Source organism: Penaeus japonicus, unplaced genomic scaffold (assembly GCF_977035675.1).
Source record: "Penaeus japonicus unplaced genomic scaffold, GWHDUDI00000001_assembly GWHDUDI00000004, whole genome shotgun sequence".
NCBI classification, from domain to species: Eukaryota; Metazoa; Arthropoda; class Malacostraca; order Decapoda; family Penaeidae; genus Penaeus; species Penaeus japonicus.
Genome location: NW_028234406.1, coordinates 26,645,149 through 26,662,648, shown reverse-complemented (window position 1 = coordinate 26,662,648; position 17,500 = coordinate 26,645,149). Strand labels below are relative to the sequence as shown.

The 17,500-nt window shown below is 47.1% G+C and overlaps 1 protein-coding gene and 1 long non-coding RNA gene across 2 annotated transcripts in view; both read left to right on the top strand.

The window, feature by feature from the left end:
* LOC147471984 (terminal nucleotidyltransferase 5C) overlaps positions 1–17,500 on the top strand; it is a 282,249-nt gene that overhangs the window by 62,693 nt on the left and 202,056 nt on the right. The window lies entirely within an intron of this gene.
* The window catches only part of LOC147471985 (uncharacterized), a 147,952-nt gene continuing 146,248 nt past the window's right edge, over positions 15,797–17,500 (top strand). Inside the window, exon 1 of the long non-coding RNA XR_015191008.1 lies at positions 15,797–15,839. This is a non-coding gene — a long non-coding RNA (uncharacterized LOC147471985). The remainder of the gene's footprint in view (positions 15,840–17,500) is intronic.

The window sequence follows — 17,500 nt, the reverse complement described above, 5'->3', positions numbered from 1 at the left end:
GCGATGTGTTTTATTTACTGTATTGTTGTTGTTTTGTGTGTGTTGATATTATGTGTTTTGTGGTGTATGTGTGTGTGTTATGTGCGAGGGAATAGATGTGTAGGAAATAGTCGGGGGTAAGGGGGGAAGGAAGTGGTACGAAATGGTGTACACAATTTGTCGTGGGTTAGGGGTGGGGTTGGGGTTGGGGTAGGGTGGGTTAGGTGGTAGGGAAGGGAGTTTGCCGAGACAAGGGGGGAGGGGAGGGGGGGGGGGATTCGCCCGGACGGCTGTACTACTTCCGCGAATACGCTGTGTTATTGAGAGAACATTTGCTCGGCGATAAGAGGACGACCTTATGAACACTTTCGTCAGTTGAGCCAACAGTTGAGGGGAGGGGGTTCCCCTCCCCCAAAACCCCCCATACTCCCCACTTCTTCCATGTTCTTCCTCATCCTGTTTTTGCTTTTCTTCCTTTCCTTCCATCCGTCAATCTTTTCATTTCTCTATCTGTCTATGCATGTCTATGTGCTTGTTATGTTTGTCTGTCTGTTTGTCTCTATTAGTCTATTCAACTCCTTTCCTCCCTCATACCCTCCCTCCCCTCCCACCTTCCCTTTCCTCCCTCATACCCTCCCTCCCCTCCCACCTCTCCTTTCCTCCCTCATACCCTCCCTCCCCTCCCAGTCGAAGCCGCTTGCTTCTGGGTGTTTGTATCCTCCTTTCTACAGGACGCTGTCTTCTCTTTCTTTCTCATTCTCTCTCCCTCCCCTCTCTTCCCTCTCTTCTGTTTCTCATTTTCTCTCTCTCTCTCCCCTCTCTCTCTCTCTCTATCTCTATCCTCTCCCCTTCTCTGCCTTTCTTCCCTCACGTTCTCATTCCATCCCTCTCCCTCCTCTCTCCCTCTTCCCCCTTTCCCTTTCCCTTTCCCTTCCCCTCCCCCTCCTTCCCTCCCTCCCTCCCTCTCCCCTCATGTTCTCACTTCAACCTACTCTCCCTCTCCCTAATCCATCGTCCCTCCTTCTCTTCCCCCCCCTCCCTTCTCCCTCCCTCCCTCTTCCCTCCCTCCCTCTTCCCTCCCTCCTGCCCCCCTCACGCTCTCCGACCGGCATCCGCGTTCTGCTTGACCTTAATCCATTTATTCTGATGCGGCCGACTCGATTGGCGATTCTCATTCCAGTCTGCTTCCTTTGATATCACTGACGGGAGTCGCGGTCTGGTTGCGTTGTAGGTGGAGCTGGAGGTGGAAGATGTAGAAGAGGGAGGTGGAAGAGGATATGGAAATGGAAGGGAGATTAATGGAAGATACTATACTCGATGAAAAAAAAACTTCAGTGTAACAAAACAAGACAAACAAAATATGAAATACAGCGAGAACCCCCTCCCCCCCAAACAACAACAACAACAACAACAAAAATCTGAAAAAGTATATTTCCGTCGACGTTCGTGTCCCCTTCCCCTTCGTTTGGCCAACGGATGAACCCGAATGACGCAGCGGATGATAAGCTCTCGCGCTGACGGCTGTCGGATTGATGTCTCTTCGTCTCGTTCTCATTCGAGTCTTTTTTGGCATGGCTGTCTGTATGTCGTTGCCGTTGGTTGTCTGTCTCGCTTTTCTTTTCGTCTGTTCTTTGTTCCTCCTTGGTCATTGTCTGTCTGTCACTGTTTGTCTGTCGCTCTTCTCGTTTTGTCTTTGGGCATTGCCTCTTGTCTGTTACTGCTCGTCTGTTGCTGTCTACCGTCTTTTATCAGCTCGTATTTGCTCATTATCTGCTGTCTGTCACTGCTTTGTCACTGTTCGCCTGTCATTGTTTTCTGTGCGTCTTTAGCCACTGCTGTCTCTTAAGACTCGTTTGTATGTGCCACGTGTTTGCGAAATTTGTCTTTCCTCTTCACTTGCTCGTCTGTCGTTGCTATCCATCCATCACTGTCACTTGTTCTAGTCACTGTCACTGGTGGCACTGTCGCCTGTCTGTCACTTCCTCTCCGGCCTAGGTCTCGTTGCTCGTCTTCAAGCAGTCGCCGACGGGCTTGGAGATCGCGGGCGGGCGAGGCGGGCGAGGCGGGCGGGGCGGCCGAACGGAGACGTCCTCGGGAAGCCGTATCGCAGTTGGTTCATGCGAGGGACTGTTTACGACAGGGGAGGGCGAGGGATTGCAAGGGCGGGAGGGGGGAGATTAAGAATGAGGGGTTTTATTCTACGTTAAACAAATCTCTCTTTCTTTCTTTCTTTCTTTCTTTCTTTCTTTCTTTCTCTCTTTCTTTCTTTCTCTCTTTCTTTCTTTCTCTCTTTTTCTCTTTCTCTCTTTCTTTTTCTCTTTCTCTCTTTCTCTCTTTCTCTCTTTCTCTCTTTCTCTCTTTCTCTCTTTCTCCTCTCTCTTTCTCTCTCTCTTTCTCCTCTCTCTTTCTCTCGCTTCTCTCTCTCTCTCTTTCTCCTCTCTCTTTCTCTCTCTTCTCTCCCTCTCTCTCTCTCTCTCTCTCTCTCTCTCTCTCTCTCACACACACACACACACACACACACACACACACACACACACACTTTTATCGCTCTCTCTCTCTTTCTCCCCCTTTCGCTCTCTTTCTCGCTCCCCATTTCTCTCTCCACCTCACTCAATTTCTTTTGTTGCTTATTCCTCCCACTCCCTGCGAGATACGTTACAAGCAACATGGCCGACAAGTGTTGATACTTATCGAACATATTGCTTCATTCCTTCTTAAGGAAAGGTGGGTGATAATTGCGTCTTAATTACGTGGATAAAAAGTGGTTCTTCCTCCCGGATAATTGTATGAAAATGAGCTTGCAGGTGAGTGTCATTAGAAGGATTTGCATTCTTTTGCACTCAAATTTTGACAAATAAAATGTCTGTTGGCATTTGTGAATATTAGTTTACGAAATAGTTCATTCATAAATGAAGTTATGTTGTATGATTTTAGGGGGAAATTACTATATAATACACGCTCGTATCATTTGTTTGCAGTGCTTAGATTATTTTCCATATAGATTTTCTTTGTTTGTTTTAAGAATACGATAATTGAAGGATATTTTATCACCTTGATGATGATGATGAAAACGATGACGATAATGATGAAAACGATGATGATGATGATGAAAACGATGATGATGATGATGAAAACGATGATGATGATGATGAAAACGATGATGATGATGACGATGATGATGATGACGAAAACGATGATGATGATGATGAAAACGATGATGATGATGAAAACGATGATGATGATGATGAAAACGATGATGATGATGATGAAAACGATGATGATGATGATGAAAACGATGATGATGATGATGAAAACGATGATGATGATGATGAAAACGATGATGATGATGATGAAAACGATGATGATGATGAAAACGATGATGATGATGATGAAAACGATGATGATGATGATGAAAACGATGATGATGATGAAAACGATGACGATAATGATGAAAACGATGATGATGATGATGAAAACGATGATGATGATGAAAACGATGACGATAATGATGAAAACGATGATGATGATGATGAAAACGATGATGATGATGAAAACGATGATGATGATGATGAAAACGATGATGATGATGATGAAAACGATGATGATGATGATGAAAACGATGATGATGATGATGAAAACGATGATGATGATGATGAAAACGATGATGATGATGATGAAAACGATGATGATGATGATGAAAACGATAATGATGATGATGAAAACGATGATGATGATGAAGCAAACGATGATAAAGAAAACGATGATGATGATGATGAAGCAAACGATGATAAAGAAAACGATGATGATGATGATGATGACAACGATGACGATAATGATGAAAACGATGATGATGATGATGAAAACGATAATGATGATGATGAAAACGATGACGATAATGATGAAAACGATGATGATGATGATGAAAACGATGATGATGATGATGAAAACGATGATGATGATGATGAAAACGATGATGATGATGATGAAAACGATGATGATGATGATGAAAACGATGATGATGATGATGAAAACGATGATGATGATGATGAAAACGATGATGATGATGATGAAAACGATGATGATGATGATGAAAACGATGATGATGATGATGAAAACGATGATGATGATGATGAAAATGATGATGATGATGAAAATGATGATGATGGTGAAAATGATGATGATGGTGAAAATGATGATGATGATGAAAACGATGACACTGATGATGAACACGATGATGATGATGATGAAGACGATGATGATGATGATGAAAACGAGAATGATGATGATGATGACGACGATGATGATGATGATGAAAACGAGAATGATGATGATGAAGCAAACGATGATAAAGAAAACGATGATGATGATGATGACAACGATGATGATGATGATGACTAAAACGATGATGATGATGATGAGAACGATGATGATGATGATGACTAAAACGATGATGATGATGAAAACGATGATGATGATGAAAACGATGACACTGATGATGAAAACGATGATGATGATGATGAAAACGATGATGATGATGAAAACGATGATGATGATGAAAACGATGATGATGATGATACGGAAAACGATAATGATAATGATGAAAACGATGATGATGATGATGAAAAGGATGATGATGATGATGATGAAAACGAGAATGATGATGATGATGAAGACGATGATGATGATGAAAACGATGACACTGACAATGAACACGAAGATGATGATGAAAACGATGATGATGATGATGATGAAAACGATGACGATAATGATGAAAACGATGATGATGATGATGAAAACGATAATGATGATGATGAAAACGATGACGATAATGATGATGATGACGACGATGATGATGATGATGATGAAAACGATGATGATGATGATGACAACGATGATGATGATGATGAAAACGATGATGATGATGATGAAAACGATGATGATGATGATGAAAACGATGATGATGATGATGAAAACGATGATGATGATGATGAAAACGATGATAAAGATGACGACGATGATGATGATGATGATAATGATGATGATGATGATGAAAACGATGATGATGATGAAAACGATGATGATGATGAAAACGATGATGATGATGAAAACGATGATGATGATGAAAACGATGATGATGATGATGAAAACGATGATGATGATGAAAACGATGATGATGATGATGAAAACGATGATGATGATGAAAACGATGATGATGATGAAAACGATGATGATGATGAAAACGATGATGATGATGAAAACGATGATGATGATGAAAACGATGATGATGATGAAAACGATGACGATAATGATGAAAACGATGATGATGATGATGAAAACGATGATGATGATGAAAACGATGATGATGATGAAAACGATGATGATGATGATGAAAACGATGATGATGATGATGATGAAAACGATGACGATAATGATGAAAACGATGATGATGATGATGAAAACGATAATGATGATGATGAAAACGATGATGATGATGATGAAAACGATGATGATGATGAAAACGATGACGATAATGATGAAAACGATGATGATGATGATGAAAACGATGATGATGATGATGAAAACGATGATGATGATGATGAAAACGATGATGATGATGATGAAAACGATGATGATGATGATGAAAACGATGACGATAATGATGATGATGAAAACGATGACGATAATGATGATGAAAACGATGACGAAAACGATGACGATAATGATGACGAAAACGATGACGATAATGATGATGAAAACGATGACGATAATGATGAAAACGTGAATGATGAACACGACCACTCACGAAAGCAATAGCTATACTGCTGATGATGATGATGAAAACGATGATGATGATGATGAAAACGATGATGATGATGATGAAAACGATAATGATGATGATGAAAACGATGACGATAATGATGATGAAAACGATGACGATAATGATGATGAAAACGATGACGATAATGATGATGAAAACGATGACGATAATGATGATGATGAAAACGATGACGATAATGATGATGATGAAAACGATGACGATAATGATGATGATGAAAACGATGACGATAATGATGATGATGAAAACGATGACGATAATGATGATGACGACGAATACGATGACGATAATGATGATGACGACGAATACGATGACGATAATGATGATGATGACGAAAACGATGATGATAATGATAGAGAGAGAAAGGAAAGAAGAAAGGATGGCAGTGAGTGAGGCCTCGCGATCTTCATGGTTTCCTACTTACGTCATGGTGATGCTCAGCGGAAGGCGATCGTTTGAACCGATTACTGTTGCGCAAATTTTGTTTTCTTTGATTTTTTTGTTTTGCTAATTTTTGTTGCTTTTGAGTCTGCAGTCATTGTCAACGAGATCATCGAAGCGTCATTGAAAGTTTAGATAAGATGCTGCTGCATATTTTTTGCAAAGAAATATGATTAGATAGAGAGAAAAAAAAAAAAAAAAAAAACGCGCGTAGACTGTTTGGTGAATTTTGTTGGTTTTCTCTAATTACGTTTTATCCACGCTGCTGTTTCACTTCTTTTCGTTGTTCTTGTTGTTGCATGAATATTTTGTCCTTTCGACTGAGTGCGTTCTGTGTGGTTGTTCCTGTGTGGTGGTTTGTCTGTTTGCGTTTGTCTGCGTGGCTGACATTCTATTTGTTTCCGTCAGTTCCGCGTATGTATATGTGTACGTGTCCGTCTGCCCGTCTGTCCACGTTTCCCCTTCTCACCCTCTTCGTCTTTCCACCTCTTGCGTGCGTGCGTGGGTCTCTCTCTCTCTCTCTCTCTCAAAGAGATAAACAAAAAGCCATTATAAGAATACGAATATAAGAATTTAAAAAAAGAATGTGATCTAAGAATCGACAGAAAAGTGAGGGCGCCAAAGCGACCAACAAAACAACCCGTCCCGCTCACGTCACAGAAGCCGTGGAACGCGCGGGGACGCCGAGCCACGTGGGCGGAGGAGGGAAGGCTTAGCTTGACACGTGTCACGGGCGGGGTTGGGGGAGGGCGGGGGGAGGGGGTGGAGATAAGAAGAGGTTGGGGAGGGAGGTCGGGTGGGTAGAGCTGGTTGTGGGTGGTGGGTAAGTGGAGGTTGGGAGGAGGTGGGTATGAGGTGGGCGTGTGGTATTTATAAGAAGGTTTGTTTTATTTCGTCATGAGGTCGTGCATGACATGAATGATGATGCACGGTTTAGACCAGTGCTAGATCCATTTTCTGTTTGCTTGTACGAGTGTGTACTCTTCCCGTTTTCCTTTCAAGAACTTTTCAGTTTAATATCACTTTAGGGATTCCAATGGAGCTTTTAATGTGTTTGAGAGCACGTGGCGCGAGAGTTAAAGATGGGAGGAAATAAACTATATATTCTGATTTTTTTTTCTCCCTCTCCTTAACACCTCCTCTCAGCCCCTCCCATCCTTTTCATTTTCCATCCTTTCCCCATTCTTTTCTTCTCCATTCCAAATCCCCTTCCCCCTCCCACAGTCCCTGTCTCCCTCTCCCCTTCCCCTCCCTCATTCCCTGTCTCCCTCTCCCCTTCCCCTCCCTCATTCCCTGTCTCCCTCTCCCCTTCCCCTCCCTCATGCCATTTCTCCCTCTCACCCTCCTCCTTCCACACTCCCATTCTCCCTCTCCCCCCCTCCTCCCACAATCCCTTTCTCCCTCTCCCCCCCTCCTCCAACAATCCCTTTCTCCCTCTCCCCCCCTCCTCCCAGTCCCTTTCTCCCTCTCCCCCCTCCCACAGTCCCTTTCTCCCTCTCCCCCCTCCTCCCACAGTCCCTTTCTCCCTCTCCCACGGTCCCTTTCTACCTCTCCCCCCTCCTCCCACGGTCCCCTTCTCCCTCTCCCCCCTTCTCCCACGGTCCCTTTCTCCCTTACCCCCCACTCCCACAGTCCCTTTCTCCCTCTCCCCCCTCCTCCCACAGTCCCTTTCTCCCTCTCCCCCCTCCTCCCACGGCCCCTTTCTCCCTTACCCCGCCTCCCACAGTCCCTTTCTCCCTCTCCCCCCCCTCCTCCCAGTCCCTCTCTCCCTCTCCCCCCTCCTCCCACAGTCCCTTTCTCCCTCTCCCCCTCCTCCCACAGTCCCTTTCTCTCTCTCCCCCCTCCTCCCACAGTCCCTTTCTCCCTCTCCCCCCTCCTCCCACAGTCACTTTCTCCCTCTCCCCCCTCCTCCCACAGTCACTTTCTCCCTCTCCCCCCTCCTCCCACAGTCACTTTCTCCCTCTCCCCCCTCCTCCCACAGTCACTTTCTCCCTCTCCCCCCTCCTCCCACAGTCCCTTTCTCCCTCTCCCCCCTCCTCCCACAGTCCCTTTTTCCCTTACCCCCTCCTCCCACAGTCTCTTTCTCCCTCTCCCCCCCTTCTCCCACAGTCTCTTTCTCCCTCTCCCCCCCTCCTCCCACAGTACCTGACTCCCCCTTCCCCTCCCACACTTCCCTCCCCCCCCTCTCCCCTCACCTACACTTTCATGTCTCCCCTTCCCCTCCTCCCACACTCCTGTCTCCCCCCCCGTCCCCTCGCCCCCACACTTCTCCCGTCTCCCCCCTTCCCCTCCCACACTTCCCGCCTCCCCCTTCCCCTCCCACACTTCCCGTCTCCCCCTTCCCCTCCCACACTTCCCGTCTCCCCCTTCCCCTCCCACACTTCCCGTCTCCCCCTTCCCCTCCCACACTTCCCGTCTCCCCCTTCCCCTCCCACACTTCCCGTCTCCCCCTTCCCCTCCCACACTTCCCGTCTCCCCCTTCCCCTCCCACACTTCCCGTCTCCCCCTTCCCCTCCCACACTTCCCGTCTCCCCCTTCCCCTCCCACAGTTCCTGTCTCCCCTTCTCCACTTCCCTCACTTCCCGTCTCCCCCTTCCCCTCCCACACTTCCTGTCTCCCCCATCGCCCCTCTCCCCCTCCCACAGTCCCCGTCTCCCCCTTCCCCTCCCACAGTTCCCGTCTCCCCCTTCCCCTCCCACACTTCCCGTCTCCCCCTTCCCCTCCCACAGTTCCTGTCTCCCCCTTCCCCTCCCACACTTCCTGTCTCCCCCTTCCCCTCCCACAGTTCCCGTCTCCCCCTTCCCCTCCCACACTTCCCGTCTCCCCCTTCCCCTCCCACACTTCCCATCTCTTCCCCCTTCCCCTCCACGACGTCCCCCCTCTCCTCCCCCTTCCCCTCCCACACTTCCCGTCTCCCCCTTCCCCTCCCACACTTCCTGTCTCCCCCTTCCCCTCCCCTTCCCTCTCCCTGTCCCCCTCCCTCTCCCTATCCCTGTCCCTTCACACACACTTCTCGCTGGAAACTCGACGCGATCGGCGACAAGACAAAGGGCGGTGTTGATATTAATAGCCGACTCGTGGGCGGCGATTGTGGTCGCGCAGACTGTAATAACATGGCGGGTGTAGCGTGGGGCTTGGGTGACGCGTTTCGAAGGGGAGGTTGATCTGTGAGGGAGAGCGATGGAGAGAATTCGCGTGTGCGTGTGTGTCTGTGGGTGTGTGTGTGTGCGTGTGTGTGTGTGTGTGTGTGTGTGTGTGTGTGTGTGTGTACGTGCGTGCGCGTGTGTGTGTGTGTGTGTGTGTGCGTGCGCGTGTGCGCGCGAGTGTGTGTGAGTGTGTGTGAGAGAGAGAGAGAGAGAGAGAGAGAGAGAGAGAGAGAGAGAGAGAGAGAAAACGGGGAGACAGAAATACAGAGATGACTATCTCTTAAGTAATTCTTGTGATAACAATATATGTATTAAGTATGTACATGTGTATGTATATATGTATATATGAATAGATGTGTATAAGTATATGTATATTGATATACATATATAGATACATACAAATCCTTACATGTACTAAGTTTATGGACAGGTATTTACGTATATGTACATATATGAACGTATATCTGTACGTACGTATGTAAGCGTGCATTTGTAAGAAATACACACTCTAGGGATAAAAAGGGTATTTATATGCATGTGCTTGGGTACAGGATATAACCGGGAGTCCGACGAAGATGAAAAACATCGGGTTGTGTTACAGGGTTTATAAAGAGAGAAAGTGTGTGTGTGTGTGTATAAAACTACAGGGTAACAATGATTGAGGATATTTTGACATTGTGGAGGTTCGTTGCAGCAAACGTATAGCTTGTGTTGCAGAGATGAGTTTGGTTTAGGAGGATGTGACGTGATGTGGTTAGAGTGTAAAGTGACTGAAATCATTGATATTAATCTATTATTCTTATTGCGTTGTGTATAGCATCGCCACCGTATTATCATTATTTTCCTTTTTCATCATTGTTGTTATTATTCTGTAGTGAAATGATTGTAATGAAAGACGGTGAATATATTGGATGAATTATATATACAATGATACATGAAGTTACATTGTGAAAGTAACGGTAATCGCAGGCACGCGCCTGTACACACTCTTAAGCACCGACTACAACGAATATCTTCCTCACAGGCACACGCAAACACACACACACACACACACACACATGCACATGTAGATATACTCACGGAAATACACACAAACACACACACATGCACATGTAGATATACTCACGGAAATACACACAAACACACACACATGCGCATGCAGATATACACACGGGGGGCACGGAAGTACACACAAACACACACAAACACAGAAAAACACGCACAAACACCGAAATACACGGAAATAGTGTACACACTCCCACACATAATCCCCCACACTCCCACACACGTATACAGAAGCACATACACGCACATACACACAAACGCACACATACAGAAACACACACATACAGAAACACACACACATGCACACCTTTATAAAAACATAAACACAGACGGATCGACAAACAAGACACTCACGCGCACAAGCACACGCACGCAGACTATATTTGTTCTTACTAATCTGCATATGTAGATAAGGCCAGTGACGTGGCGACGGGTGCATCGCACACCTTTCCTTGCCTCTTTTCCCTCTTTCCCTTCCCCCTTTCCCTCCCCTCTTGCCTCTCCTCTCTTCTTTACTCGCCTTCCCCTCTTCCCTTGCTTTCCCCTTACTTCCCTCCTCCTTCCTTCCCCTTCCCTCTCCTTCATTCCACTTCATTCCCCTTTCCCCTCCTTCATTCCCCTTTCCCCTCCTTCCATCCCCTTCCCCCTCCTTCCTTCCCCCTCCTTCATTCCCCTTTCCCCTCCTTCCTCTTCCCTCTCCCTCTCCCTCCTTCCCCTTTCCTCTCCCTCCTTCCCCTTAATTTTCCTTTTTCTTCCTCACTCTCTTTGCGTCTCTGCAACTCTTTCATCTGTTTTCCATCATGGTTTCCCTTTACTTAATTTCACTTTTTTTCTTTTCTTTTTGCTATATTTTCCTAATGTCATTTCTCCCTTCCTCTCTCCTGTGTGTGTGTGTGTGTGTGTGTGTGCGCGTGTGCGTGTGCGTGCGTGTGTGTGAGCGCGCGCGCGAGCGTGATGTGTATGTAACTTTTATGTTCAAAAATATTTATAAAGCTGTGCATCTCTTTGACTGATTAAATTGTGTTTTGTAAGAAGAGGGCAAGAGGGGGCATTTTTATGCTGTTTCTTTTTTTTTAACGTTTCTGTGGCTTTGTTATTGCGATTTGTTATGCTCATGTACTTATTGGCATGCAATTGTATGTGTTCGGATATTTGTGTGTGTACTTTTAATGGCTGCTATTTCTTCTGTGTTCATGTGATCATGCATGTGTGTCAGTGTGTGTATATTTGTGTCTACATGTCTAATTAGCGTGCCAATACCTCGTAAATATTCAATTTAAATCACTCACTGATTTACGATTATTAAGCAATCGACCGAATCCAGTGGCGCTTAAGTGATTTCAATCGCCTTTGTTAGTTTGTTTCTTTTAATTCAGTACTCTTGTTATCAACTCTATTCTTATTTTATTCTTGTTATCACATATTTCGGTATTTTTTTCTTCTTTTTCTTGTTGTTATATTGTACTTTTCATCTTGATCTTTTATTTCCGTTTTTATTTGTCTCCTTGTTCTTCTTACTATTTTAATTCCCTTTTTTTTACTTCTTCCCCTTTTTTTGTTGTTCTCCCATTCTTCTTGTTCTCCTTCTCCCTTTTCGTCTTGTTCTCCTTCTCCCTTTTCGTCTTGTTCTCCTTCTCCCTTTTCGTCTTGTTCTCCTTCTCCCTTTTCGTCTTGTTCTCCTTCTCCCTTTTCGTCTTGTTCTCCTTCTCCCTTTTCGTCTTGTTCTCCTTCTCCCTTTTCTTCTTGTTCTCCCATTCTTCTTGTTCTCCTTCTCCCTTTTCTTCTTGTTCTTCTTCTCCCTTTTCTTCTTGTTCTTCTTCTCCCTTTTCTTCTTGTTCTTCTTCTCCCTTTTCTTCTTGTTCTTCTTCTCCCTTTTCTTCTTGTTCTTCTTCTCCCTTTTCGTCTTGTTCTCCTTCTCCCTTTTCGTCTTGTTCTCCTTCGTCTTCCCTCCCTCCTTCCGCGTGTCTTTCTTATAGGTTTGCTTATAGTTCCCTGCTACTCTTTTCCTACTTTGCCTCCTTCGCAGTTCTGTTTCCCGCTACATCTTCCCCACTTCCTCCACCTTCTTCCTTCTTCTGTTTCCTCCTAATCCTCCTCCTCCTCCTCCTCCCTCTTCCCCCTCCTCCTCCTCCCTCTTCCCCCTCCTCCTCCCTCTTCCCCCTCCTCCTCCCTCTTCCTCCTCCGTCATCTCTCTCCTCCTCCCTCTTCCTCCTCCTTCATCTCTCTCCTCCTCCCTCTTCCTCCTCCTTCATCTCTCTCTTCCCCCCTCCTCCTCCTCCCTCTTCCCCCCCACCTCCTCCTCCTCCCTCTTCCCCCCCTCCTCCTCCTCCCTCCCTCCTCCCTCTTCCCTCCCTCCTCCTCCCTCTTCCCTCCCTCCTCCTCCTCCCTCCCTCCCTCCTCCTCCTCCCTCCCTCCTCCTCCTCCTTCCTCCCCCTCCCTCCCTCCAACCCCTCCCTCCTCCCCCTCCCTCCCTCCTCCTCCTCCCTCCCCCTCCTCTCCCTCCTCCCCTCCTCCTCTTCCTCCCTCCTCCTCCCCCTTCCTCCTCCTCCTCCCTCTTCCCCTCCTCCTCCTCCTCCCTCTTCCCCTCCTCCTCCTCCCTCTTCCCCTCCTCCTCCTCCCTCTTCCCCTCCTCCTCCTCCCTCTTCCCCTCCTCCTCCTCCCTCTTCCCCTCCTCCTCCTCCCTCTTCCCTCCCTCCTCCTCCTCCCTCCCTCCTCCTCCCTCTTCCTTCCCTCCTCCTCCTTCCCCTTCCTCCTCCTCCTTCCCCTTCCTCCTCCTCCTCCCTCTTCCCCCTCCTCCTCCTCCTCCCTCTTCCCCCTCCTCCTCCTCCTCCCTCTTCCCCCCCTCCTCCTCCCTCTTCCCCCTCCTCCTCCTCCTCCCTCTTCCTTCCCTCCTCCCTCTTCCCCCTCCTCCTCCTCCTTCCTCTTCCCTCCCTCCTCCCTCTTCCCCCTCCTCCTCCTCCTTCCTCTTCCTCCTACCTCTTCCTCCTCCTCCTCCTCCTCCCTCTCCTCCTCCCTCTTCCTCCTCCTCCTACCTCTTCCTCCTCCTACCTCTCCCTCTTCCTCCTCCTCCTCCTCCCCCACCTTGTCCTCCCCCTTCCCCTCCCCATACTCTTCCCCCTCCTCCTCCCCCACCCCATACTCTTCCCCCTCCTCCTCCTCCTCCTCCTTCCCTTCCCCATACTCTTCCCCCTCCTCCTTCCCCTCCCCATACTCTTCCCCCCTCCCCCTTCCTCTCTTCTTCCCCCTCCCTCTCCTCTTCCTCTTCTTCCCCCTCCCTCTCCTTCTTCCCCCTCCCTCTCCTCTTCCTCTTCTTCCCCCTCCCTCTCCTCTTCCTCCCCCTTCCCTTCCTCTTCCTCCTCTTTCCCCTCCTCCTCCTCCTCCCCCTTCCCCCCTCTTCTTCTTCCTACCCCTCTTCCTCCCCTTCCCCCTCCTCCTCTTACTCTTCCCCCGCCCCTCTTCTTCCTCCTCTTTCCTCCCCCCTTCCTCTTCCTCCTCCTCCCTCCCCCCCCTTCCTCTTCCTCCTCCTCCCTCCCCCCCCTTCCTCTACCCTCCTCTCCCTTCCTCCCCTCCGCCTCCTTCACGTGTGTTTGCCACGTCATACTCGTTCCATGAACCGGCGAGTCTGTCGTCTTTGAAGACTAAGTTGCACCGTGGTATCGCGCCTGGAGTATTTCGGACTTCGTTTTTTCTGTTCATACGAAAGATAAGGGGGAGGAGAGAGCAAGATGGAGAAAGGGAGGGAGGGAGAGAGAGAGAGAAAGTGAAGAAGATAGGGAAGGAGAAAGGGGGGGAAGGAGGCAGACAGGCAGACAGGCAGACAGGCAGACAGGCAGACAGGCAGGCAGGCAGGCAGGCAGGCAGGCAGGCAGGCAGGCAGGCAGGCAGGCAGGCAGGCAGGCAGGCAGGGAAAGGGAGGCAAGTAGACAGGGAGAAGGAGAGGGATTCAGGGAGGGAGAGTGAGAGGCAGGCTTACAGGGTGAGGGAAAGAGAGAGGAGGCAGGGAGAGGGAGGCAAGTAGACAGGGAGAAGGAGAGGGAAGGAGGCAGGGAGAGGGAAAGGGAAAGGGAAAGGCAGAGGCAGGCTTACATGGGGAGGGAAAGAGAGAGGAGGAGGGTGGGAGGCAGGCAGGCAAGGAGAGGGAAAGAGAGAGGAGGGAGGTGGGGAGGTGTATTGTACGCCCACACACGCCGATATTGCCACCATTTGGGTTTTCTGTGCAATATTGATGGTTGTATTTTAATGAGTTGAGCGGTTGAGCGAGTTGAATGAGTTGAGTGAGTGTGTGTTGTAGTACAAACACACACTGTTACTCTGTGCATGTATATTCACTCTTTTATCTGTTTCCTGTCTCTTTCCCCTTTACAACGCACAAGGAAAAGGAAATATATGATCCGATTAGATTCTCAGGCGGGTAAATTCCCCCAAATTCCCCCTCAGCCAAGCAGGGAGGTTTCCTGCTGTCCGAGCGCTTTCAGCTGCGACCCTGCGCTGCTCCAAGTACTTGCTCGATCTCATCGCCTGGTCAGTGGCGTGGGTTCGTTTGGATTTATTTATTTTTTTTATTTTTTATTTTATTTTATTTTTTATTATTATTATTATTTTATTATTATTATTTTTTTTTTTTTTTTTTTTTTTTTTTTTTTTTTTTGTGTGAGTGTGAGTGTGAGTGTGAGTGTGAGTGTGAGTGTGAGTGTGAGTGTGAGTGTGAGTGTGAGTGTGAGTGTGAGTGTGAGTGTGAGTGTGAGTGTGAGTGTGAGTGTGAGTGAGATAATATTGGAGAGCGAAATGTTTAAAATCCAGATGTGTACATTGGCGTTGCTGCATCGGAAGGCCTCCCTCTCATCCAACATGATATCGGAATTCTTGGCAACGACGTGTTAATTCGAGAATGAATATGAATAGATGAAGGAAAATAGAATATGGCCGCATTTACGAATGATGACTAAGAACCACCTCTTAACAAACAAGATGCTTTGCCGAGTGACGGCGTTAAATTGGCGCAGAAGAAACGCACTGCGCATTAATCTCTGTTGAGGAAAATGTTTCAAGAAATGGAGATTCGTTTGAAATGTTTTCGCCCAACGCTGCTTATGTTAACGACTTGCGAGTCACAGTCCCGCAACAGCTAGTTTATCAGTTCGAGCATGGAAATGCATCATGTTGTGTGTATATTTATATTATTTATGTATATGTATATATATATATATATATATATATATATATATATATATATATATTTCTTTCTTGTACGGAATAGGTGTTCAGCACCAAACTATTGATTTGAATGTCTTACATTCGAGAGGAAATATCTGACATATTTTTTGTTTTTACAGGTAATGGATGCGCGCTGATTATAAGTGAAGAGTAAATTGGTGAGTAAAAAATTCAATCTCGGTTAATCTTAGTCGTTATACATGTCCCTAGTATCAAATTATTGCGCACAAGCACACGCACGCGCGGCACAAACATACGTAGCACACATACACACGCACACGCACACGCACACGCACACGCACACGCACACGCACACGCACACGCACACGCACACACGCGCGCACGCGCACGTACACGCACACACCAGCTCACATTAGGACACACTAGAATACACTAAAACACACTGGAACACGCCAGCACATACTGGAACATACCAAAACACCCCAGAACACACAAGAACTCGCCAGCATACACCAGCACACAGCTGAATCTCAGCCAGGGAGCAAAAACCCTCTACGCTTCCCGGAAGGCTTGAACTTGCACAAACGGTCTCGTCGTGGCTCTGGGGAAGGTGCATGCAACACGAGGCCACACGAGGCAACACGAACGTCGTCTCGCATTTGGTCATTCCTTCTTGGTTTACTTCCTTGACCTTGAGGAGGATACCCGGCCAGTCAGGATTCTTGGAGGACTCTGAACTGCCGCGCCGGAAGATGGTGTATGCTGGCGTGTGATGTTGTGTGTGCTGATGTGTATGCTGGCGTGTTATGATTTGTATTCTGGCGTGTGATGTTTTGTATTCTGGCGTGTGATGTTGTGTGTGCTGATGTGTATGCTGGCGTGTTATGATTTGTATTCTGGCGTGTGATGTTTTGTATGCTGGCGTGTGATGTTGTGTGTGCTGATGTGTATGCTGGCGTGTTATGATTTGTATTCTGGCGTGTGATGTTCTGTATTCTGGCGTGTGATGTTCTGTATTCTGGCGTGTGATGTTCTGTATTCTGGCGTGTGATGTTCTGTATTCTGGCGTGTGATGTTCTGTATTCTGGCGTGTGATGTGTATGCTGGCGTGTGGTGTTGTGTATTCTGGCGTGTGATGTTCTGTATGCTGGCGTGTGGTGTTGTGTATTCTGGCGTGTGATGTTCTGTATGCTGGCGTGTTATGATGTGTGTTCTGGCGTGTGATGTTTTGTATTCTGGCGTGTGATGTTTTGGATTCTGGCGTGTGATGTTTTGGATTCTGGTGTGTGATGTTTTGCATTCTGGCGTGTGATGTTCTGTATTCTGACGTGTGATGTGTATGCTGGCGTGTGGTGTTGTGTATTCTGGCGTGTGATGTTCTGTATGCTGGCGTGTGGTGTTGTGTATTCTGGCGTGTGATGTTCTGTATGCTGGCGTGTTATGATGTGTGTTCTGGCGTGTGATGTTTTGTATTCTGGCGTGTAATGTTTTGTATTCTGGCGTGTGATGTTTTGGATTCTGGCGTGTGATGTTTTGGATTCTGGTGTGTGATGTTTTGGATTCTGGCGTGTGATGTTTTGGATTCTGGCGTGTGATGTTTTGGATTCTGGCGTGTGATGTTTTGGATTCTGGTGTGTGATGTTTTGGATTCTGGCGTGTGATGTTTTGGATTCTGGTGTGTGATGTTTTGGATTCTGGCGTGTGATGTTTTGTATTCTGGCGTGTGATGTTTTGGATTCTGGCGTGTGATGTTTTGGATTCTGGTGTGTGATGTTTTGCATTCTGGCGTGTGATGTTCTGTATTCTGACGTGTGATGTGTATGCTGGCGTGTGGTGTTGTGTATTCTGGCGTGTGATG